At 37.4% G+C, this 25,869-nt stretch overlaps 1 protein-coding gene across 1 annotated transcript in view; it reads left to right on the top strand.

Moving 5' to 3' along the window:
- Positions 1-11,865: 11,865 nt before the first annotated feature.
- Positions 11,866-25,869, top strand: part of LOC105211439 (neuronal acetylcholine receptor subunit alpha-7) — a 182,175-nt gene continuing 168,171 nt past the window's right edge. Inside the window, exons 1-2 of the mRNA XM_054227100.1 lie at positions 11,866-12,422; positions 16,961-18,683. The gene's annotated coding sequence lies outside the window, so the exon portion shown is untranslated. The remainder of the gene's footprint in view (positions 12,423-16,960; positions 18,684-25,869) is intronic.

Here is a 25,869-nt window from a genome sequence, read left to right as displayed (position 1 = left end):
CCAGTGTGGTCTATTCGTCCGTTATTGTGTTTGCTGTCCTCTGAGCAGCACAGGACGGTGCAAAGCCAAGCAGTACCAAGCGCACCCCAATGCCACACAGCCGCGGCGCGTTACGTTTTCGTATGTGCAGCGAATGCTAATGCAGATGGCCAACGCCGTTCCACATTGTTGTTTGTCCAACGGATAAACTATCAGTAGCGCTTGCTGGCAGCTGTTGCCACAAAACTGACTTTTTAAGCATTGCTTGGTTCGTCGCACATTCACTTCAAAATATTTGGTAGTTGGTCATTTGGCTAGTCGGCTTGGTCGCCAGTTATAAATCGACTTGTGTCGATGTGAATTCTGCTGGCAATTGAATAGCTGATATCTCTGTGTCTTCGAAACTCTTATTTATTCGATACTTCTGTGTGTGCGACGATTTATTTGATTCATGGGTCTTTAAGTTTCATCTGGCTCTTCCTGCTTTTAATGTATGTTAGTTTCTTAGGTTGAAACAGTATGTATGCTTTATAGATGTTTTTTGTCAATTTAATATGTGGCAACATCATGCATCAGTTACGGTAAGAGTTAGATAATGTGCCAAAAATCAGTACTTTTTAACGGTCAATTTTATGATATGTCTTATGTTAAAGCTCATTGGATATACAATTCGAAATCCGCCGAAATGTATGCTACGATGATGAGTAAAATTTAGCAAAATTTAAACAAAGAGCAAATCTGGATATAATAATCTAATTTAATACAGATATTCTATAGAAGAGAAGGAGATGGTTCATAAAACCTAAAATTATAGAAATTGCTCCACCCTTTTTGGTATTGTAACCTTTTGGGAATTTAAATTGATTGAGACAAATACATAGACTATAACTGTACTAAACTGCAGTCTTCCAGACATATTGATGTCAGAAAAGTGATAAAATAGAAGAAGAAGAAAAGGAACTCTTGACATCGAAAAAGAAATCTTAAGCCGACTTATGCTTAAAAAGTTTGTGAGCGCCGATATGCATCAGATTGCTTGCCAAGAGGAGTGTCAAGCATAAACACTACCCAGTTTAATAAAAAAAAGAAAAGAAACAAGAAGAAGAAAAAGGCAAAATGAAAGCAAAATATTATCATAATAATAATGACGACAACGATGGCGATAGTGATCATCTCCATTATGAGCAGTTTCAATATTCTTCGTCAGCCGCACTTCCTTTTATTCGCTTAAACGTTTACTTTGTCGAGATAAATTGAAATTTCTTGCTGCTTGTTAATCGAAGTTCCTTTTTGTTGCTGTTGTTGTTTTAACTCACTATCACCGCTGTCAGTCACCATTACCAGGTGGCAGCACCTTCAACGCCCTCAATGTGTAATGCATGGCACTTGCCGTCGCTGCTGCAAGTAGATGCATTCGTCCTTTGGGTGATCAACGGCACTTCAGAGAGATGACAGGAAGCTACAAAGAATATCAGCATGCCAGGTAGTAAGTAACAAGGCAGGAAGTGGAAGTGAAAACGTGCAATAAGCAGAGAAAAAGTGCGCTATAAGGGAATTATTAAAAAGTGTGACTATGGCTGGCAGCAGTCGATGCCGCCTGCCTGCTTGCCTGCCTCCGGTGACGGCTGGCTCCAGTGTTGCCAGGCTATAAACTTGCAAGTGATTGCTTACAAATCGGCCGAGGGGCTGTGCACGAGTGCAGAGAGCAGGGCGTGTCAACGAAGGCGTGTCTGCCACAGCAAAGAGTCGAGTGAAAATAGTAAGACTAATGCGGGGCGGGGTGATAATCTGCCCAGCAGCAATGGCAGCGTTGTAAGCCGACTGACATGCCTTGGCATCGCATCGCTTGAATTGGCAGTTGTGATGTCACGCAGTAAACGTAAGGATAACAACAAAAGTTATCAGCAAAAACCGACAATGACTTTTGTCACACAAACAACAACAAAAACAACAGTAAGAATGCATGCAGCAATTCTATGCCATTTGCCGGTGGCTAAAATACGAAAGAAGTTGTAAAGCAGGAATTGCAAGACAACGCCAACAAGTGAATTCTGCGGCTTTGTACGCCGCCTCAATGCAGCCCCGGTGTTTTAGAGTAGCTCACGCGCCATGCGACTGCAGCACACCGCATCTCTCCTTGCCATGGATCACCGCAAAAGCAGCAAAACAATCGACAATTGCACTCCACCGAAGTAAGGAATTAAAAACGTGCCGCGCATTCTCAAAATACTTTTCTTAATTTCTATTTCTCGAATACGTGATAATATCTTTTGCGATTTATGGTGGGAGTTATTGGCTGCGCTCTGTGGAGTTGAAATTAAGTTTTCTGTTGTTCTTTTGTTATAAAAAGTCGGCATTTCTCACATATTGCGAAAAGATCTGGCTGCTGTATTCGGTAGAACTTTGATTTTTAATTTAATAATACAACAGAGATCACTATACTTGATCTCTGTCTATTAGTTGCTGACTAGTTCCCGATCTTCCTGAATAAAAGGTGACGGAAATCTCTGAAATAACGGCTTTTATTAATACAGCTGTTGACAAAGTAACTCAAGGAATGCACGAAGACTTCAAACAATCACGAAAATTTAAACGAATAACGAATACCTCGAGCGCCAACATCGAACCTCGGATTTAAGGGTGCACCCGAATTCGAACTCGACTTCTTGAGCTCATATCACAGCTTTCCAAAATTGACATAAAGATTTAGGACATTCTTCAACGCTACATATTGCTGCTAATCACAGTAATTAAATTGAATCACATGCAATACTAACGGTAAACATTCGAGCATACATAACGGATGATTTTCCAATAAATCCTTTGCTGCAGCCATTAGCAAAATTGCACGTAAATGCTATAGCACAAATATGGTGAGCACCTAAACGTTAAATTTATAACAAATGGAATTGATAGCAGTTGATAACATTTCTTGCGAAGCGGCTGCCATGTGAGAGACAGTCAGACAAACTACCTTGACTGCAACATTTAATTCAATTTAGCATCGGCAATTGAGATTTACTTTTTTTTGAACTCGAAAACAATTCTAAAAAAATTCCAAAATCAACATAAACGCAATGAAGTGATTTTGTGGCGGCGCTGTTCGCCGAGAGCGGTAACTTCGACGCGGTGATTGCGTTTTACGACGCCCCAACACACCCTCTAACTGTCTGTGAGGCGCGCTCGTCATGAATGGCTCAATATGAGTTGCCAGTAGACAGCAGCAGGAGCTGCAGCGGCTATAATAATGCTGCTTTTTTTTGCTCAGCCCAGCTGCAGCTTCAACCATTCGCTCGGTTATTGGCGTATTCGTGTGCAAGGCAGCCATTAAGGCGATGCTGGCGAACAAAAAGTTGAGGAAATGTTTGCTGGCAAACAAAAGCACGTTGAATGCGATTTTGACGTGTTCTGCATTATTTTGGAGTTTTTGCAGCTTCTTTCTTTCGCTTTTTTTGTACTTTTAGCTATTCTCTTATGCCTGCATTTTTATTATTTATTTGCGTTTGCTGCTGCTGTTATTTCTTCTAAGTAAAAAATCGCATTTTTTCGTTTGCAACATTTACTCCACTTTGGCGGAATCATGACTTCGCAATAACTGCAGGTAAGCGCTGAAAAGTATGCTACACACAACCAGCGGCAGCGCCTTAGCAATTGTCCATGGGTATGTGGGTGCATAGGTGAGTTGGTGTTGGCGTCGCTGCAGCGCAACGAAATGCAAACACAACAAAGCAACAAAATGCGAAATTGAAATTGAGGCGTTTTTGCACTACTGCACGTATGTGTGTGTGTGTGTGTGTGTGTGAATATTTGCAAGCTGTCTGCATTTCCTCACAGCTGACAGGTTTGCTTTGGCTGCTTTTGCATTCTTTATGTAATTTGCCGTTTTTAGCACAACTCCGTTACCTTGATGCCAGCTGTGAAGATTTTCTACTTCTTTTTCCTTCTTACCTGCTTTGCAATCGTGCGCAATTCAAGAGAAGTTTTTATTGCTTTAGCTTTGGTAAGTCATTGAATGTTGTTTTACTCTAGATTTTATTGACGGTTCGTTTGAGGTCAAAGCTGCTGCTAGCAACTGTGAAATGATGAATTAAGGCCATTGAGTGTGGTGATTGCAGTAAATGATGGTATGATTTTTCAAGAAATTAATTTTTTGGTTCAAAAAATTCCAAATTTAAAAAAGTACGAAGAAATTGGTGAACGTTTGGCATGTGTCTGGACTTCAAATATAAAGAGTATGGGAACACTTAGAAGGGACTGATGACTAGACTAAAAACCCTACCGAGAAGATATCGTTATGCCTTCTAACAGATTAAGCGACATAAAGCTAAGGAAGACCTCATATTAGTCATAGCGGTTCTAGCGGGCCATTCTATCATCGAGACGCTCCATCAGACTAAACAATTTTTCGGACACTAGCTGCAGAAGCTGATTGGAGGAGAACGAGCTGGAATATTTCCAACATTTCCTTCTGGAATGACGAGACCCTTTGCGAGACCTAGACAAATTGTCTCTCATTTTTTCTGAACATCCTCACGAACTAGCCCATATAGAAGTACAAGAAATGGAGTTTTTTAGTAAGTTCTAGGCGCTGTATCGATTTTTAAATATATTTAAGTGAAAAGAACTGCCTTCTATAGTCTAAGTGAGTTTCCTCTTGTTAGGAACAGCCATAGAAACAAACTTAAGTAAACTTAGGGAAGGCCTTGAGAGGTCAGCTCTCATAGCTATTGCTCTATGACTGCCGTTGAGAAGGATTGTCAATGTTATAAGGGATCGTCTCTATGAAGGCATAACTCCAATGTCTTTCTGGTACCAAAATAGTATACATATTTCTCACAAAACTCAAAACCATTCAGATCAAATTGTCTAATAACGAATCTATAACTTCATTATAAAATGAATAGAGAAAAATATGTTCGGCCAATCATCGACTTAGCATAGTCACAAGCGCCAAAAAATGCAAGCCTTTTCTTTTTCATTTCTCCACAGTTGTGTGACATTTAGAACGCCTCAATTTCTTTCACAACCGCCCAAATTAAATTTAAATCAATCTTAATAAGAAATGCACTTCTTAAAACGAATGTAAATATTTGAACGGCCAATGGAGGCCGCAAGCTGTTCGGTATTCGGTTGGAGCGTGGACGCGAGTGTGCAATCACAGTAGAGATTTGCCATTGCGGTTTGTGGCCAGCAAAATGCAATTAGGACAACGCAAAAAAACTGTGTTCAAAAAATAAATAAAAGACGAGTAAAAAACAGTAACGAAGTGAGAGCAAAATTGGACACAAAACGAGTTGGCAGCGAAATTGGCGGAGAATACTAAAATCGGAGTAACTTTCGCTTTGAATTGTAGCCATGGTCACACGTACAACAACAAATCGCCAGCTGTCAATAACAGCACAGCATTAAATGTGCTTGTTGTTGCTGTTCACATTGTTACTACAGGCTAAACTGTTGCAGCAGCAACGACAGCTATCGATTGCTGCACCATGTAGGCATAGTCACCGGCTGAAAGCCTCTAAACCGACAAGCCGCTGGTAGTTTGGAAATATTTTCGATTTTCAGCAAAGCAAATGACAATTCGAATGAACTTTGCCGCCTTCCGCTTACTTGCGTTACTTGTGCCTGTCTCACCACGAAGGCGACGCGCCGCTTGCTAACCCACTTCAGCAGTTTCACTTCTCGTACTCGACAGTTTACACGGACAATGTGGACGGTGTCACACATGCTGTAACATTTACTGACTTCCAATACACCACTTTCAACTTTCCGCTCTGCTTCCCCCACGTAGAACTAGTTCGCTCACTTATATGTGTGTGTCGGTTGTGCGCTGGGTCACTAATGCAACGTCAAGCTCTCGCAAATGAAATAAAATCTGTTAACCTACTGTTTATCCTTGTTGCTACTTTAAAAGCATTCATATGTGTGCGAGTGTGTTTGTGTGTGTGTGTGTGTGCATGTCTAGCGGCGAGTTATTTGTCCATGGTGTAGTGTTTATTTATTTATTTTCGCTTTTTTCGGTGAAATTCTTAAGCAGAAAATGCATTTTTTATACAACAACTCGGTTTACTTGCATACAAATACCGGCTGCTGTGCTGACATCAATATACACTAGCCATTTTATGTACTGCCATACTCACACACCCATACAATCACACATATGTATGTATACGCTTGCTCGAGTGAAGCAGCAATTGGTAAATGTCAAATAAAAATGGTGAAGAAATGCAATCGAATCGTGGGTTGGCGTGACGATGCTGTAAATGGAATTTGCGCTCAACAAGCTGTGCTTAAAAATGCAGAACTTGATATTGATAAGAACTGAATAAATATATAAAGAGTTGAATCACGATATATTATTTATGATTTCAGAGTAGCAAACATGGTTTTTAGCATATTATTGCATTATTTTTATCATGTGAAGAATTGTACTATAGCGCTTAAGATGCTTAAGGTGATAGAAGACAATTTACCTTATGCTACTAACTAATATCCATAAGCTTTATTATTATTATTAATAAATATATACGTTTCTCAAAGGTAGGATCCGCTCAAATAGCGTACAAGCCTACTTATCAGCAACTATGAGCCTTCTCATACTAATCAATTGCATGGCTGAATATTTTCGTGGAATTTTAATAGCAACCCTGTAATCGATTTTAGTAATGCCTTCACTGCCTTCTTCATCTAAATATTGTGATATAGTTCCACTTATCTCTGCTTTAAAAGAAAAATAAATACTCTGCGTTTATTTGAGCATAAATTCTATGATGCTCGTGCCATCTCATACATCACTTAAACCATATAATCCTATGTAGGTGCTTGTGGTCTTTCTCTACTTTTTGTGTATAAATTTCCATTTTTGATTATCAAATTTAATTCGCAATGTTTGTAAAACATTTATATGCGCTCCTCAACATACTCGTATACTCAGTGTGCAGTTGTGTGTTGCTGTCAGTATTTGTTTTCGCCAAGAAGGTCGCGCTGCAGGCGAAGAACTAGTTGATTTTTGCTTTAAGAAGTATCCTTAGTACATCTTATTGGCGCTACCTTTTTTCGCTTCGCTTGATGGGAGATCCCCGCGCAACATTGTTGCTACCTCGGACTTTTGTTTTTCGTGTTCTTCAGCTAAACATTTTGTCATTTTGGTGAGCTTTTCAAACATTTATTCCTTTTAGTGTTAGGCAAGACTCGTTCTGATGGACAGCAACATTTCATATTAGGTTGGCAAATATCTCCCTTCCGCCTTTTTGTCTTTTGAATTTCGCGGCTATGTATAAAGCGCTACAGAGCTCGGTGAAAACAACACCATGGATAAGCCAGCCGGCGGAAGACCTGTGACGACGAATACCGATCAAATCATGGAAAACATCGTGTTAGACCGGCATGATAGGCGATGGTGACAAAATGGATCACATACGACAATATCAAGTGAAAACGGTCGTGGTCGCAGGCCGGTGAATTGTCCCAAACAGTGCCCAAGCCGGGATTGACGGCCATGAAGGTTTTGCTGTATGTTTGGTGGGATTGGAATGGAATCATCAATTATGAGCTGCTCCCATATGGCCAGACGCTTAATTCTACCATCTATTGTGTACAACTGGGCCGCTTGCAGCCGGCACTTCGCTGATGACTCGTCAGAAGCTACGGGAGGTCGGATGGGAGGTTATATGGCATTCACCATATAGCCCGAACTTAGCGCCAAATGATTACCACCTGTTCCTGTCCATGGCGAACGCACTTGATGGTGTAAAGTTGAATTCAAAAGAGGCTTGTGAAAAGTGGCTGCCCGAGTTCTTCGCAAATAAGGGAAGTAATACTAAAGGTATTCTGTGGGCTATTTCACCACACTCGGCTCTAATATCGAGGATTTAAGGAAGTAGATTTAGTGGATCTTAAATGACGCACCTTGGTCTTTAAGAGTCCCATTGTGAAACCACTGGGAGTAAAACCTCTCACCCTACAATGTCCTCTCTGAACTATTTTGTGGCCTTAATGAAGTTATCCAAAATAAATCCGTGGCTCAGCCATCATATCGAATATCTTTGGGTTGTGTCTTTACAAGATTATCTGTGGTCTTAAAGTTGATGTTATCCATCCAATGGAATGTTTCCGCTATGGGACTTTGAGAGAAAACCTGAAAATTATTATATTAAGAACATACTTGGCACCAGGTTGCACATGACCGCACTGAGTAATCGTGACATATTTTGCAACAATATTTGCGCTTCGAGTCACCATTTTAATTGCAAACATGTCCCAGTTGCAGTCATATTACAATTTATTGGCTTTTTAATAACATACTTAATAATCTTGGCGACAAGCGCGACTTATGTTTCACATTCAGCCATTTTGATGGGAGCAGTTAAAGCTGGAAGAAGTCGTCAGGCGCAGTCAAGCGAGCGGTGCGCTCATTCTAACTAGCATGCCACTACTATTACCGTTAGCTGGACAGCCAGTGCGTTGCAGTCGCCCGCTGCCTTGCTTCCGCGCCATTAACTATGCAACAGTGCTGTGTTACAAACAACAACAACATCGACAACAACTAGCAATAAACTGTAATGATTTCTTTGCATTCCGGCAGGCCTTTTGTAGTAGCATGTATGTGTGCGGGTGTTGGTGTGCCTGATGTGCAATTTCACTTGTTTGCTGCAAGAAGTTGGTTCCCAGTGCTTGTTTGTTGTTGTTGCTTACTTGTTTGACTGCACTTTAATTTCACTGCATTTATTGCGTACCTTGGTTATCAAAGTTGAAAGAGCAGCAGTACGAGTTGCTCGGCGTCGAGTGGACCAGAGTACCGTTAGCTGCAATGCGATAGTGTGCAATTTTGTCGCTACTCTGCTGCTTCCACATCCCGCCATTGCTTCGTTTATAGAATTCAGTAAATAGGCCATTGCTTCTCATAACCGTTAACATTATGTTGTTATTGTTGTTTACTTAGTTTGTTATTTTTGCACTGCTTTGGTAAATTCAAATTTTAATATTATCAGAATATATTCGCACTAAGACCTTTTTTCGGGAAATTCTATGATGATGACTTCACTTAGGTGAGAATAATGTTCTTGAGAGTGTGATTCGAAGAGCGAGAATGTACTAGACTCCTAAATGTATTCTATATAAAATTGTTTGTAAATCTTCGATTTTAGTCTCTGATATGGGTTACAGCGTTGAGTTCTCAGTGCTTCCCGCAACCTTAATTTTGTAATATTTTTCTTCTTATCATTTCACCTAACAGTTTATCTTTTATTTTCAGATTCTTTTCAGATTGTAGTAGACTCCTAAATGTATGCTAAATAAAAACTTTCGAACATCTTTTATTTGACTACAGATCTTCTCTCCAGAATAGAGATTAGATCTTAAAATGTTTTGAGTTCTGAGTGTCCAGGATCCATCATTTACAAATATTTGTAATTTCTTATCATATCTCTTCTCACCTTAATTTTTATTTCCAGCTCCTTTGCGGCAGGGTCATCCTAAACAGAAATTGGTTCAACTTAACATTCTTGCTGTTTAAGCATTGCCCCGCTGTGTGCTAAATAAGTATGCAACCGTATGTACATATGTATGTACGTATGTAGGCGCATGTGTTTGAGGGCAAATGAACGAAATATGCACGAGCACATTTCGTGTTGGAAAACGACAACCCAGAAGCCAAATGCACTAAATCTGCAGCTTTTGTGGAACAAGATTTTTTAGTGAAACTCTATTTTAAATTTGCATTCCTCTTCGGCGCTTGGGAAGATACACAGTTTCCAGGAAAAACTGGGATACAGGATTGCATGCGTGAGAGCACGGAGCTTTTGCGAGCGTAGCGACACTGAAAGCGCGTTCAAAGCTGCACGAAGGCTGGAATGCAGACGCTCGAATTGTGTGAAAAGTAAACAAACGCGCTCTGCAATGCTGTAAGAGCGCGCCAGTGAAGAGTGCGCGAAGAGTGTAAAAGCTTTTGCAGCAGCGTTGAGTAGAGCGGAAAGCTCACGCGCCTAAATATAGGCAACAGTACACAAGAGAGTAGCAAGTCTAATGTAATTTTGTACTTGGCGTTATTGCTGCTGTTGTTGTGTTCGATGTAGTCATTGGCGACGAGTTGAAAGCACGCACAAGTGTTGTCCTGTGTATCCTGTGGCATATAATTTACACTCTCTCCATATACATTGCTGTGTGTATTTTTATATCGGCCTGTATCGGTACTCATCCACTCCCACGCCAATCTCGCTGAATGTAGGTCTGTATGCTAGGTCCTGTGCGTTCAACCGTGACGTGCCATGCCACATACAACGCACTGTGTTTATCATTTACACGTACCGTTATAATATGAATGCTTACACACATGCCCCACACATACATACATATATATCTACTTAAGTTAGTATGGGAGTGCGTGTATGTGTGTGTGTGTATGGCGGGGAGGGTTGTGTATTTATCGCTGCTATGCATCGGTATGTTTGTAATTTACGGCTCGCGCACTCGTCGCTCACAGCAGCTTTTATGCTGGCCATATTAAATGTGGGTGTAGTTGTTATTTTATTAATGCCTCACTGTTATGCTTATGCTTACGCCTGTCCTTGCAGCCTCCTTTACGCTAAGCACACTCGTGCGCTCGCTCGCTGGCTGGCTGCTGGTGGCAGAGGGGCGATTTTTCATTCATACGAATTTTCTTTAAATTAATTTTCCGTGCTTTGAGTGCTGCACACACACACACACTCATTCGCATAAAATTACAACAACTACAACAGCGCTACATTTTTATACAACTGAGGCTGGCTGGTACGTACGTTGAGGCAGCTGTTGGTTATGCCTTCGGCTATTCAGTTGTTGCATTGACTTTGCGGTTGACTGCGCAAGCACGTGTGGGCTTCATCGTGTTGTTATTGTTGTAGAAAAATTTAATGAATGAGAGCAAAAGACTACACGCTTGAGCGGGGATATATGTATGGATAAGTAGAGGCATGATATAATTTTAAGATAAAAAGAATTTGATTTTCAAATGATAGCAATTTAGAAAGTTGCAACTCTTTATTGGTTGAGGTATTTGAATTTCAACTAATTTAGTGTAAAAATGTCAAAATTTTTAAAATAGTGTTGTGGATTTTAATTTAATTTAAAAATATTAAAATATTAATATTTGATTAATATTTGGATTTTTTAATTTAAAAATATTAAAAAAAAAATAAATAAAAATTTAAAAAATATTAAAATATTAATTTTTTTTAATTTCAAAAATATTTGAATTTTTTTATTCTTAAAAATATTAAACATTTTTTCAAATTCAAAAATATTTGTTTATTTTAATTTGAAAATATTAAAATAATATTTTTTTTATTTAAAAATAAAAAAAAATTTAAGTTTAAAATTAAAATTTTTTTTTATTTTTTGTATAAAGCTATTTTATTACATTATTCTTGTCAAAAGAAAAATTGAAAATTGAGATAAAAAAAATTTGAGAATTGAAATTTGCAATTCACTCCTCTACCACCGTTATTATTAGGGAATGGAAATGTGAATTTTTAAACTTTATTTTAATTTCATATTCAAACTTATTCCGTTTCATTCCTTTCCATAAAAATTGGAAAAAGAAACATAATAGATATGTAAGCACAATTTTGTACTTGCTACGAAAGCTTTGAAAGCTTTCACAAACTCTCTGCTAGTGGTAAACATAACTTCAAGCTTTACACTCTTATGAAACAAAAGTCGCTCTCGTCGTCTCTCTTAACACTTCTGTGCACGCGCTCTCTAGCGTACAGCTTCCCAGGCTACACACATGCTCACGCACAAATGGCAAATAGCGAAAGACTTCTCAACTCAGCGCGCTTCCAGCATCTGCAAAGGACTACCAGCCAGACATCGAGTTGCACTCCGCTCCAGTGCCATGGAAGTGGATGTTGGAGTTCTGCTTCCACTAGGCTTCGAGCTGCGTGCCGCCGTTCGTGCCTGGCTCCAAGCGCCAGCACTGCAACGCCTTTCAGTTGGTGTTCCGGTTTCGGGTTGTGCTGTTCGTTGCCTTTTCCTCCTAAATAACAAACGTGTCGTTTTCTCATCCATCTACATACACACACATAAACATACATACAAATGTACATACAAACGCATGCACATATAAACATACATACATATATGTGTAGCTGCATACAAACGTTGCCATACAAAAAAGGATGTTAAAGTGCAAATGAAGAAAAAAAACAGAGAAAAATATTGAAACAGTAAATATGGACATTAAAAAGTGAAAGCAGGCTAATTGAAACATTTATTTAAATGTGTGTGTGTGTGTTAGTTAAACAAACAAATTGGCAAATAAATGAAATTGAGGTGTTGTGGAGAGATGTGAAGTGCAGAAAACTATGAAGGCTTTAAATTAGTAAAACTCACGGACTTTCGAGAAACTCATACGAAATTGCGTACATTTTTCAAAATTTGGAGCTGCATGAAACTAATTTATTTGGGTAAAAAATTAATTAATTAAAAGTGTTTTGAAAATTTGAAATGTTGTCTAGTGTGTTTGTGTGGCATATTAAGTATCGTTGAAGAATACTGAAATTTTTCTAAAAAAGTAAAAAAAATATATATATTGAAAATTTAGTTTTGAATGATTTATATTTTTTTTTTACAAAAAATTTCCGTTATTTACCTATAATTTTCTTAAAAATGTGAATTAATTAATAAAAATATTTAAACGGTTCTTAAAAATAATTAGTGTAAAATTAATATTTTTCAAAAGAAATTATAGAATTGAAACGACCATTTTTTAGTTCAAAATTTCGCGCCTGATTTTGTGCTAATCAGATTAAAAATTAACAACAAGTTTTCTAGATTTTCTACACTACAAAAGAAAACAGAATAATAACGTTTAGATCGTGTCAAGATCGCTTTCAAAGAAAATGTTGATAACAGAAATTGAAAAATGATCTTTAAAATAAAATGAAAATAAAAAGAACATAAAAAATAATAAAATATAAAAATATTGAATTTTTTTATAAAAATCCCACAAAATTGTACCGAAATATCTATATTGGTTGCATAAAGCTAGTGAGATCACTTTAGATACCTATAGCTCTGAATATAATTAGTGATCGTAAGCTGTTTTCGAAATTTTCAATTTTGAAAATTTGGAAAATTTTGTAATAATTGAAAACAAGTGTAAGCCGAATGAATTTCATTAAGAATACATTACAACTGCTTTAGTGAATTATTTTCATAACAGAAGTTTAAAGGAATCTCGTGGTTCAAAGTACTCCACATAAATTTTAACAAGTTTACCTTGTGCAAGCTTTTAGTGGAGTAATGGATAGACTACACTTGAGAAACAGTATTTAGATCAGAAGCCTTACAATAGTTATGGATCTTCAATACCCTAAAACATTAATACGAAAAAAGTTTCAAAAACGTTTTTGTGTTTAATTCATTTTCAATACAGTGTGAAATTGTAGGCCTAATTAATTTTTGGCTTTGAAATGGCTTTTCAAACAGTAAAATTTTTGTTCTTAATTTTTTTTTTCAAATTCATGGCGATATTTTAGCAAATTAATTTGAAATAACAGTGACATGTTTATCTGGCACTTTGAGCATTAGCTGCTTGTTTATGTCTTTTGCACCAACAAAATTTTGTTAATTTAATATCTACAATAAATTAAGTTAAGCAAGGAGCTTGATATGGGAAGAGAGCAGCCAACGTACACTGCAAGCCTAGCAGTCAGCCAGCCAGTCATCCAGGCTCAAAGCATACTCCTGCTTATCAGCTCCGACTGGAATGACAGCCTGCCAGCTGGCGGCAACAAACAAAGCCAACTTCTGCTAACCATTGTGCGCTGTTGGCGCTGGTCCACGTTGCTGCTTTTCACTTTTCCAAAATCGAGAGCAGACAAAACGAAACGCACAGTCCCGTGCCACTTCAGCGCTGCGGAGCGACACATACCCACTGCCGCCGCCGTTCCCGTTCCCGCCGCTGTTGCTGTTCCCATTTCCATTTTCATTCGTGTTATCCTTTTAGTCCTTGCTGCCAGTGACTGTGAACTCGCTTTGTGTGTACACACAAACGATATATTGTGCCGCGTGTTGGGTTGTATGTGTGCCAGTGTCAGTCGTTTTGTGCGTGTGGATTGTGCAGTTTTTGTGTAGATGTTGAGTTTCGCTTTCGCTTTTGACACAACCGACCGAGCGAGCGACCATCCGCATGCAGCAAAGGGGCGAAAAGTGAAATTTCCCAACACTGTTGGACTGACTGGCTGAGCTTGAGCTTGAGAGCTGCTGTGCCCGCAAAAAGAAAGATGAAAATACACAACAAGAAGAAGAAGACGAAAAAACACACGAAAAACAGAGTGATAAAGGAGCAAATGCGTGCGAAGTCCTTGCTGTTGCTGCTGCTGCTTCGCATCGTTATCGTGCGACGCTCTTTGTCGCCTCTCACTGCGACCACCCAGCGGCCGCCGCGCTGCTGCTCGGGCTCGTTACAGGCACGACGACGACGATGACGACGAGACGAGATGTCGTTTTCGGTTTCCAGTGTTATGAGCTCGTTAGCGTATACGCAAAATTTTCGTCCTCTTTAGCATGTGTCTCGGTCAACGGTATACTGTTGCATTTCGTTGTGCGTGGAAAAAGCCAAATCTGTTGCGATTCACTGCGAAAAAAATCAGCTAAAAGCACAAATGTATTTCGGAAAATTCATTTGCAATAACTGTGCAGTTAATTGTGGTTATTTATAGCTGCAGTGCGGCATATAAATCCCCCGGCTGTTGCCGTCAAAGTGCAAGTGAAGGACGAAGTGAGTGCTGCTGCTGTGAAAGTGAAATGTGAAAAAGTTTTTTCTGCCGAACTGAATAACAGGTGCCTGCCGCTGTGCGCACTCCCCCGCGCCGCTCTGCGCTCCACACGTGATTGTGCTCTGGTGCTTCTTCTTTAACAGCCATACAGCGCGTTCCCTCAATTTCAGGCTTTCACTGTTGAGGCTGTCAGCACACTCCTGCAATTAAATATTTTATTTTTTTTGCCGTCCTGCCTTAACCTTTTTATCTAACAGCACTCTTGTTGAATATGTGTATCTATGCGATTGCTCCCTTCGCAATTTAGGTTGTGTGTGGCCCAATGCATTTACTTTTATTTCACTAAAATCTAAATAATTCAGAAAACGCACAAAATTGAAAGTGAAATTGCTCAAGCGCCAACCACTCCTCTCCATTCATCTGCGAAAGTGTTTCAAGTTCATTGCAAGCTTGCTGTTGGAGCATAAACGAGCGAACTCGTTGGGAATATGCTGTGTATTGGTGCTGCGAAACCATAGAGACGAAATTAGATTCCACAAAACAGAAAAGCTGCTAAAAATAAATTGGCGATAAGATGCAAACGTGATTATGCTTCACATTATGGAAAATATTGCGGTACTCAGTGGGAAAACTACAAATTTTTTCGAAGAACTTCACTCAAGAATTGCAGATTTTTTTACAAAGTGTTCTCGAGAACTCATTTATAAAAATTTGTATAAGTACAAATCAAACACATATTCGGTATACCACTGTCTTCCTAGGTATAATTCAGCGCTAAATACGTTAAATTCTTATGCTCAAACGATCTTCGAGTTATGTATACCATCTCTCCATTAATTTTTGAAATAAGTGAGCATAGTGCCTGACCTCAGACATCAGCATACAGTTCACAGATTCGTTCGAGATCACATTTCGTTCTTTCTAAATAAAAATATGGTCCTGTAGATAATTCTTTCGGTATCAGTTCCATCAATAGATCGTTAGCACGATCTGATGTTCTATAGTGCATATCTAAGAACCATTAATTTTAATTTTTGAAATAAGTGAGAACAGTGCCTGACCTAAGACATCAACGTACAGTTCATAGATTCGTTTCAGATCACATTTCTTTCTCTCTAAATAAGAATATGGTCCTGTAGATAATTCTTTCGGTATCAGTTCCATCAATAGATCGTTAGCACGATCTAATGTTCTATAGTGCATATCTAAGAACCATTAATTTTAATTTTTGAAATAAGTGAGAACAGTGCCCGACCTAAGACATAAGCATACAGTTAACAGAATGGTCCCAGATCATATTTCGTTCTTTCTAAATAAGAATATGATCCTGTAGATAATTCTTTCGGTATCAGCACGATCTGATGTTATGAAGTGCATATATTAGAACTAAGGAAATTGCTATCTACTGAGTGCCATTTACTAATTGTCGTGTTGAAGAACAACTGTCATATTTTCTTTCTATTTTATGATATGTGGTTGTATGGATCAGTAGATTCCTCGGGAAGATATAGATCTAGAGCAAATGAAACCCAAAGTTAATTGTAATCAAATTACTTAAAGTACTTAAATAAATACTCTAACTTAACGGGATTACCATTCGTATTGCTCTATCATACAATTCTCCTCAAAACATTAATCACGCAGGCGACAGCAATCACAACTGTGGATAAATTTAGAACACAAAGTAGGACATTGAGGCAAAAAAACCTAATGCTTCCATTACCGAATATAACTTCAATAAGAAATTAAATGATTACATTTGTATAGAATGCTAAGTGTGGCAGGTTAATAAACCGCAAATGCTGCAGCTACCTCCCCCTGCAGAGCTTTATAAACTTAAGTGCATTGCACTTACCCAGCATGCCGTGGAAATGATGCTCATTTCGAAAGTTAATTGCCAACACAATGAGCAAACATAAAAGTATGAATAGAGCTGGAGCACACAGCATGAATGAAACACACAGCAACCAGTGGATCCTTGAGCTGAGGACATGCTCTCGGTGAGTTTTTGTCTAGTCGCCTTTGCACAATGTTTGTGCGTGCACAGCTTTGAAGGTCAAATGAAGGCATCAAAATTAATGAGAAGTGCCTCTATTAAAACACACAAAAACAAAAACAAACGTTTGGCATTAAGAGTCTTTCAGTTGTATGAGTGTGTGTGTTTGTATGTAACCAAGCACAATAGTTGATGAAATTACATATTTATTTTTTTATCTTTGCAGAACGCGCACAAAAAAAGGCAACGGACATGAGGTGGACACAGAGTGACCAGCGGACACGCAGCAGTGAGTAGTTGAAAGAGAAAGAAATAGCAAAGAAATTGAAAAAAAAAAATAAATAAAAAAATTAAAACAAAACAGCAAATCACAGTGAATGAAAAGGAGGAAAATGCACGAAATTAAGGCGACAGTGGGAGTGGGTATGAAAGGCAGTGCTAAAAGTGATGACTGAAAAAGCAACAAAAACATATAGCATACAACTGAGGCAACTTAAACGAAGGAGTATTGTGAAAACTGAAGCAATTGCCGTGTGTGAAAACCGAGTGGTAAATAAAACTAAAAACAGTTGAAAGGTTAAAGAAATGAAAACAAAATAAAAAATTTTAAGTGTTGTTGGAAATTGGCACATAAAGCAAGGCAACAACACGCCGAACAGCAACAGCCTTTATGTTAAATTAAAAATAATAAAAAAAAAAAACAAAAAATTGCGAACTTAAAAAATTTTAAATTAAAAACGAAAACGACGAAAATATTAAAATTAAAAAAAATATTGGAAAACGCACATTTGCAATTGTGTAAATATAAATTGCAAAACACTGTGAACCTTCACTCACTCAAATTAAACTAAACAGAAAATACGACTAATGAAAAGCTGTGTTAAATCGACCGAAATGCAGATTATTTCTATTATATAGAAAGAAATTCCACAAAAAATTAATTAAAATTAATTGCAAACAGCAAGTGTCATTTGCAGCTAACAACTGCGTCGCATCTACGTTCTCATTAAATGGCGATTACATCAGCTCAAAGTAGTTAAACTAAACAAATATTATGCAAAGTAAAGTATAAACAAATTGTAGTTGTAATTTGCAAAGAATCACGCACACATACAGAAAAGTAAATATTAGCATAATAACGGTATAAATAATAATTAGAAATTAATTAATGTCAAATTTCATACAAAAAACTAGCGGTTAAATAATTGTAAATTAGTACACGTTATCAGCGAGGCAAGCAAAAACAAATAATAAAAAAATTAAATATTTCAGCAAAAAAAAAAAAAATACAACAAAAACAAAAAACACTTTATAAACAAACAACTTACATAGCAGATTTTGTGTAATTCAGCGCATTTAAAGTAAACACAATATTTACATTGGCGATTGTGAACGTACTATTAATTGATAGCGAAATTAATTAATGAAATTAAAAACATAAATAATATTGTAAGTAAAAACACTTCTCAATGTCCCTCTATGGAAATCCTCGCATTTAAAGTTTAATACCAAAAAAATAAAAAATAATATAAATAAAAGTTCGCTAAATTAAGGCAAAAACTACCGAAATCAGCAGCAACGTACACGCACACATAGTTACATACATATAATATAAGCATAAACGAAAGCATTCAGCGAAACCGCAATAAATAACGTCATTAAATAGTCTAACAAGTGTTTTCGAAATCATTCAACCACATTCCAGTTTGACGCATTTTCGCTTGGGCGCTCAACAAACGAAGTAATAATTGTATGAAAAATCGTGTAACAGATTAAAAAAAAAACAACAACAAATCGTTCATTAATTGCATTAATATTAACATAATCTACATACGCATACAGAAACATGTTTGTCTTGTCTTACAAATAACGGTGTCAGTTTATAGTGTATTAAATAGAAATTAGAGCAGAAATTGCTGAGCAGCAAGCACGCATAGGCGAGAGAAGAGGTAAGTGCTTTTTAATTTTTTCATATTTTTTTATTATTAGAACGAGCTGATAATAATAATTAATTTCAATTCTAAAAGAAACCAATAAAATTCTTATAATTTTAGACTAAAGTTAAGCGCGTTATTCGCAGTATCAAAATGTATATAACGATTAAGTTCTTCGTGGAATTAAAGTTTTATTAAATTTTCATTTATATGATAAATCGATTTTTGTCTTTTATATCGATCTTGAACATTTGTATCAACATTAACTCAACAAAATTTTATAGAGATCTGTTTGCATCCCAAACTTATTCTCAACTGAAAATGTCAGTTTTTGAGCCGAATTCTCGACATTTGGGGGAAATTTTGTATAGTATATTTTTTTTTTTTTTGTATTTTTAAATATTTTTAAGAATTCGTTTTAATATTTTTAGTTTTTGTTTATCAAATATTTTGAATATAAAATTTAATATTTTTATACTCTCGCAACAAAAGTTGCTAAAGAGAGTATTATAGTTTTGTTCACATAACGGTTGTTTGTAACACCCAAAACTAAACGAGTTAGATATAGGGTTATATATACCAAAGTGATCAGGGTGAAGAGTGGAGTTCAAATCCGAATGTCTGCCTGTCCGTCCGTCCGTCCGTCTGTGCAAGCTGTAACTTGAGTAAAAATTAAGATATCTTGATGAAACTTGGTACACTTATTTCTTGGCACCATAAGAAGGTTGCTTTCGAACAAAATCGGACCACTGCCACGCCCACAAAATGGCGAAAACCGAAAGCACATAAAGTGCCATAACTAAGCCATAAATAAACCTATGGAAATAAAATTTGGTATGAAGGATCGCACTATGAAGGGGCATATTTGGATGTAATTTTTTTGGGGAAGTGGGCCCCCGCCACCAAATAGGTTTTTTGTATATATCTCGCAAACCAATAGAGCTATATAAACCAAACTCGTCGTCGTTTTTTTAGCCATTTCCTTATACAGTCCAAAAATGACAGAAATCGGATAATAACCACGCCCCCCTCCCAAACAAAGGTTAGGTTGAAAATTACTAAAGTTGGGTTAACTCACTAACCAAAAACGTCAGAAACACTAAATTTCACATAAGAAATGGCAGGTGGAAGCTACATTCAGATTTTTTTACAAAATGGAAAATGGTCGTGGCGTCGCCCACTTATGGGTCAAAACCATATCTCAGGAACTACTCGACCGATTTCAATGAAACTTGGTTTGTGATAGTTTCCTTACATCGCAATGAGATGTTGTGAAAATAGGCCAAATCGCTTCACAACCACGCCTACTACCTATATACCAGATCTTTGAAGACAATCTGAATCGCTTACTTTACTATATATAAAGTAAGTACTAGTGTAGATATCGGTGCAGAACTTTGCACAAATACTATGTTTATAGTGTGGCAGCCCCATTCTAAAAATCGCCGAAATCGGACCATAGGTTTTTAAGGCCCCATATATCGAACACGAGGGCCTCGGTGCTTCTAACCTAATATTATGGTTTCCAACTTTCAATGGACTTTATGCACTATATATGACGAATATGTGGGTCAAATTGTGTATTATTAATATAAATAAAGTTAAATAATTAAATTGCGAGAGTATAAAATGTTCGGTTACACCCGAACTTAGCCCTTCCTTACTTGTTAATTATATTTTTAATAAATTTTAATTTATGATTCTTTAATAAATTATTTATAAATTTAATACTCCTTTGATTTTTTTATATTTTAAAAATTAAAATTTTTATTTTTGAGAAGGAATCACTCAGTGTATTATATGTGAGTTAAAGAATGTTTTCGCATAACAATTTCAATGGCATTTCCTGAATATAAAAGAATATGCACAATTTTCTCAATTTCAAGCTGATTTAACAGCATAAACCCCAATATATTTCTATGTATGTGCCATTATAAGTTCATCAGAAATGCCGGCCTTTATCAAAGTGCGATTAACAAAAGAAAAACAGGGCGAAATAACAAGAAGAAGAGCAACAGCCAAAAATTAATCGACAAAACGAAGCCAAGCAAGCATACTACGCGCTCAGCTGCGGAGGGCGCCTGCCAGCAGGAAAGCAGATAACTAAAGAGCAGTCTAAAAGTATACTTCAGTTCATACACACACACACACAATGTAAACATGTGTGAAAAATGAGCGCGGCTTTATATAGAATATATCACCGCAAAAATTAAAGAAAGAGGTAAACGAAAGCGCCACTGAGTGGAGCATGCGTCTAAAAGGGCCAAACAGAGTGTCATTTACTTTCACCTCATTAAACACAAACTTGAGTATATCTTAAGCCATACTTCAATACTATAAATTCCACACTACTAAATTTTATTTGCCGTCCTAAAGCTTGCCTACAAATGCTGTAAATCCTCAGACTACGGAAACACAAGCAACAACACCAACAACCAAACACATACACACCAAACAGCAGCGCATACAGATAATGCCACGCGAAGCGGCAATGCAGGGCTTACTTGTAGGCGCTTACACAAACACACACATGCACACACGGCCAAACAAAAGCTTTTATGTGTGTATATACATTCGCGCATTAGTGGCGAACAAACAAAGTAAAGCGCAGCAAAAGTAGTGGCGAAGAAGTTTCTGCGGCAGGGGAAGGGGTGTGTGGAAACAAAAATCCGTTGCTGGAGGAAAAGTGGTTCAACAGCAACAGTGCAAATTGTGTAAATAAGTAAGTGAGGAAAGCAGCTGTGAAGTGGCAAGTGGCGGCTGAAGGAGACATCACACCCTTTCAGCGCCAACGAGCGAGCGATGCGCCAAAACAGCGCCACTCGGCACTTGTTGTACAGCGCCACTTCGGTGTGTGTGTGTGTGTGTGTGCGTGATGAGGCGTGGAGTTTTTTATGTTACTTGTGCGATATTTACGACGTTCTTAGACACATGTGTATGTGCGCGCTGCACTATTTCGCCGTTCATTGTTTGCAGGTCTGCACATTAGCCAGCATTTATTTCTGGGTCGTAGACTTTCTCAATGAATGTGAAATTAAATGCAATTTAGTTGCGCGAATGAGATACAAATTAAAAGTGTAAATTGTCACAGGTGTGGGTGTCTGAATGAACCGGGGAAAAGTGCTCGTGCGGTGTCTACTAAGAATCCATTTCGTATGAGTATAAATCTAGAAAGGCAAGTTCAGTGGAAGTTCCGCGTTTTGGTGTCGAAATGAAATCTTTGAGTAAACTAATAATTAAAAATTAAATCAGAAAACCATATGAGGCCAATGTGAAGGAATCGATTACCAGAATAAATTTCAAAATTGGAAAAAATAGTTTAAAAATATTATGTTTTTTGTATAATATTTTAACTCATATTACTAGTTTTATGCTCGGTTTGGAAGACAAGAAAGTCTATATAAGTTTCCAACCAACCTTTATTCATCTTTCCAAAATCACATTCAATTAACCCCACAGTCTAAGCAACCCTATGACCAACTCCGCAAAATCTTACACATCTAGTTATCGCACAGAGGCTGCCGAGGTATTTGTTTCTAATATAGTACATCTTCTCATATCAACTCAAGTGTTTGCCTGTGATTTGCCCTTAAAGTGACTGACACTACCCACTTATCCCCACATACGAGTATGCATGAATTTATAATACATCGACAATTTGTAGCGTATTTCACGCAGTGTGGTTCGGCGTTACTCCCAGTGCTGTTCTTCTCATCCCACATGTAACCTAGAACAGCTCCTACCTATCACTCACCACTTTGTGCTCAAGCAGTGACGCACTTTTCGACTTGCTGCACGACATTCCATTCTTAAATGCTTAAATGCTTAACTACTTGCGCCATTATTTTTGCTAATATGACCGAGATTATTGTTAATGTTGTTGTTGTTGTTGTTGTTGCTTTTGTACAAATTTAATTTTATTACGAAAAATGATTAATTTAAAAGATTTCGGAAAATTAATGGTCTTTTATGGTGTGCGTTTACCAAGGCTTGACGCTTAAATGTGTTGTTGTTGTTATATGTTGTTGCCGCCACTACCGAAGTGTGCCGCCATTATATGCCTTAATATATGTATGTATTCCCTCATTTGCTTTAAGTGCGTGCGTTCAGTGTTTTTGTTGGCATGCGTTGGCTGCTTTTGCCCATTTCACCGATTTTCATAATGACTTTAATGCCCTGAGAATATGCTGCAATCTCTTGCTTTGGTGTGTGTGAGTGTCCTTGTGAAGCTGTCGGAGGCTGTGTTGCTAGTAAGGGCTTGAGAAATTTCGCCACAGAGTTGTAACTTGTTATTGTTATTATTGTTGCCAATAGCTTAAATTTGTTAGGCATATATAGCATTATGATTTACAGGGCGTTGTGTGCTAAAATTCTTATTTAGCGCTCACAGTTTGTGAGTTTGGCTGAGATTTTCATATTTTCCATTATTTTTCTGATAATTGAATTAATTTTATTGTTATTTACATATACTTGTTTACATATATACAATTTTGTATGTGGCATTGCCTTTTCTCTTCAGTCCTAACACGATTGGGGTCGCCCTACATATTCATATTCAATTAAAATACCAAGCCTACCTACTTATAGGGTTACAACCAAAGTATTGCTATACTTTATCTGCGGTTAAATCATCTTGTTATATATTTTAGAAATTCATATATAAATATGTATGTCTACAGAGACGACTTCAGCAAAGAGACAATACTTGCTTTGAATACTCCCTTACGTCTGTATTTGACATCTTTAGTATTAGCTTCAAGGTACTTCAATATTCGTCCCAGGCTCCTGGTCGTAGAGAAATAGCTGGAAACTCAAAAGCCGATAAGTTAGTGAAAGAACACCCTAGCCACTTTGCCATTGGATTGGGAACATGCATTCGAGCGTTGGACGTGTGGAACTTTCATGAGATCGGTTGGAGGTCAGCCTCCAACTGTCTTCTCCACGTATGAGCAGGTCTGCCAACTTGCCTCTGTCCAGGCGGGTTCCAATCAATAGCATTTCTTGCTATATCGTTTACAGGTTTGCGCAAAGTGTGCCCAATCCACGCCCACTTACGTTTGAGAATTTCGAAACGCAATGGGGTTTGTTGCGTGCGTCTCCATAGCGTTTCATTGGAGATTATTACGGTTGAAAGATCTAAAGATTGTGTCAAGTACAAGCTGGAAAAGCTTCATGGAGGAGGGCGAGGTGGAACTTTCTACTCCAATGTCGAGCTTCGCCAGACTAAGATCGAATAGCATCGGTAGGAATAGCATCTGTAATGAACTGGTTGGTATTGATATTAGCCAGATCAATAAATTTGTGAAAGACTCAAAGTCCTTTGTCGATATGTAAGGTTTAATTAGGAGTGTTTTCTGTTGACATCACAAAGGACCGGCATTTCTAGCTCACAACTTAACCTTATCTAACGTAGAAAAAATAAAGTATGAACACTATAAAAATGTTATACAACTATGTGAGAAATTAAATAATTTACTCCCGAACTATCGTGTAATTACGAGTATTAAGGGTCGCTCACGTCGCTCATAAGCCACCGAATTACATTGAGTCTTGACTGTGAGTTTCTTATTTATGCACAGAGACCAGATGACAATGAGTTTCAATAGAAAATCAACAGTCGTTAAAGGCACAATGCACAAAAGTCTTTAATTGGTGGTGACTTTTGCAGTCCATAGGAAGTCAACGTGACATTCTTATGAAGCAAATAGAAAGTGAGAGTGCAATAAGTGAATGAGCGTGTCTATTGCTGATTACTAACAACACTCATGAAGCGAAAATTCTATAGATTCAATTATTATTAATTAGAGCTGTGAATATGAGGGTATGCATGCTCGGAAGGGCCGTGAAGTTCATGGTATTTATAACTGCGTGCATTTTGGTCATTGAAGATATGGTTTCATGTATATAAATACATTATATTTCCGTTCAACGGCATATCTGGTAGCGCATAAACAATCAAAGCATAAAACTTAAAAACAACTACATACATACAAAAATACATACATACACAACATATGTAAATCGTATTGTTATTTAATTTGTGAACAAAGTTCGAATGAATCACTTCCCGGTGTAATTGGATTTCAGTCAGCGTTGTTCCGGGCGATAAGATTTGCAAGGCAGCCGCTGAGAATGTACGATGACACATAATTGTAGGCAACAAAAACATTCAAACGATTCTTGAAATTTTTTTTGCGATAAAGTAAAACAAAATATTTTCACTCTTTATTCGAAATAAAAATGCGATTAAATAAAAAAAAAAAACATTTTCACTCTTTATTTAAAAAATTAGAAAAAATATGTTACGGTTTTGGTTGTGTGGACTAAGACTTATCGGACCGCAAACTAATATAAATAATAACATAACAATGCATTGGCATGCGATGACTTAAGGCCGTGATAAGCAGACTAAAACAAGCACTTTTTTCATGCTTAAAATTTGGAATTCAAAACAAACTGGTGATTCAGTGATATCGCATAGCACAAGCCTATGTTGATAAATATATATACTTATAGGTTTGACATATGAGTGTTCAAGATAAAGGCGCTCAAAATGCTTGTAGCCACTTACACTTGCATAAATAATAGTAATCATAATTGCAGCTCTAAGTCCTTATCTTACAAGCCCATTCATTTAGTCCGTCGCTAGCTGCTGGATAATAACCCTCATAGACCTATATTTTGTTATTGTTTGTTCGTTGGATGCTGTGGGCTTGAAACAAGGTTCTATAGGAAAACTTTAGCACCGTACTATTCGAAGTTCAATTATATGTCTATAAAGAAAATGAAAATATATGCACTTTTAAGAATGAAGTTATTTCCAGAAATTTCGAGCGTCAAGTTCCATCCTATAGAACATGCAGTTGAGCTCAGCTGATCAGATGTTATTTGGTTTGTTTAGCGCTTTACCTGTCTCGAGTTTCACCAATAACGCTTGGTGCATGCTATGAGTAAGCCATATATTGATTATCGAAAAACTCTGCTATAAACAGTTGCCATATAAACTTGTTGCACCGGAATTTAACAATTTGCATTCCTCATTACTGAAATCAATTAATTCAATGGCAAATGAAAAGCTGTGAGTCCACAGTTGTTATGATTAATAGGAAAGTTTCGATTATATATTGTTAAGAATTGCGAATTTGTGATAAAGTTAAAAACGAATTCAATCACGTTCCTACTTTCAACAAACGCTACTGCA

Source organism: Zeugodacus cucurbitae, chromosome 3, assembly GCF_028554725.1.
Source record: "Zeugodacus cucurbitae isolate PBARC_wt_2022May chromosome 3, idZeuCucr1.2, whole genome shotgun sequence".
Lineage (NCBI taxonomy): Eukaryota > Metazoa > Arthropoda > Insecta > Diptera > Tephritidae > Zeugodacus > Zeugodacus cucurbitae.
Note: the sequence above shows the minus strand (reverse complement) of the source record. Positions and strands in the feature narration are given on the sequence as shown.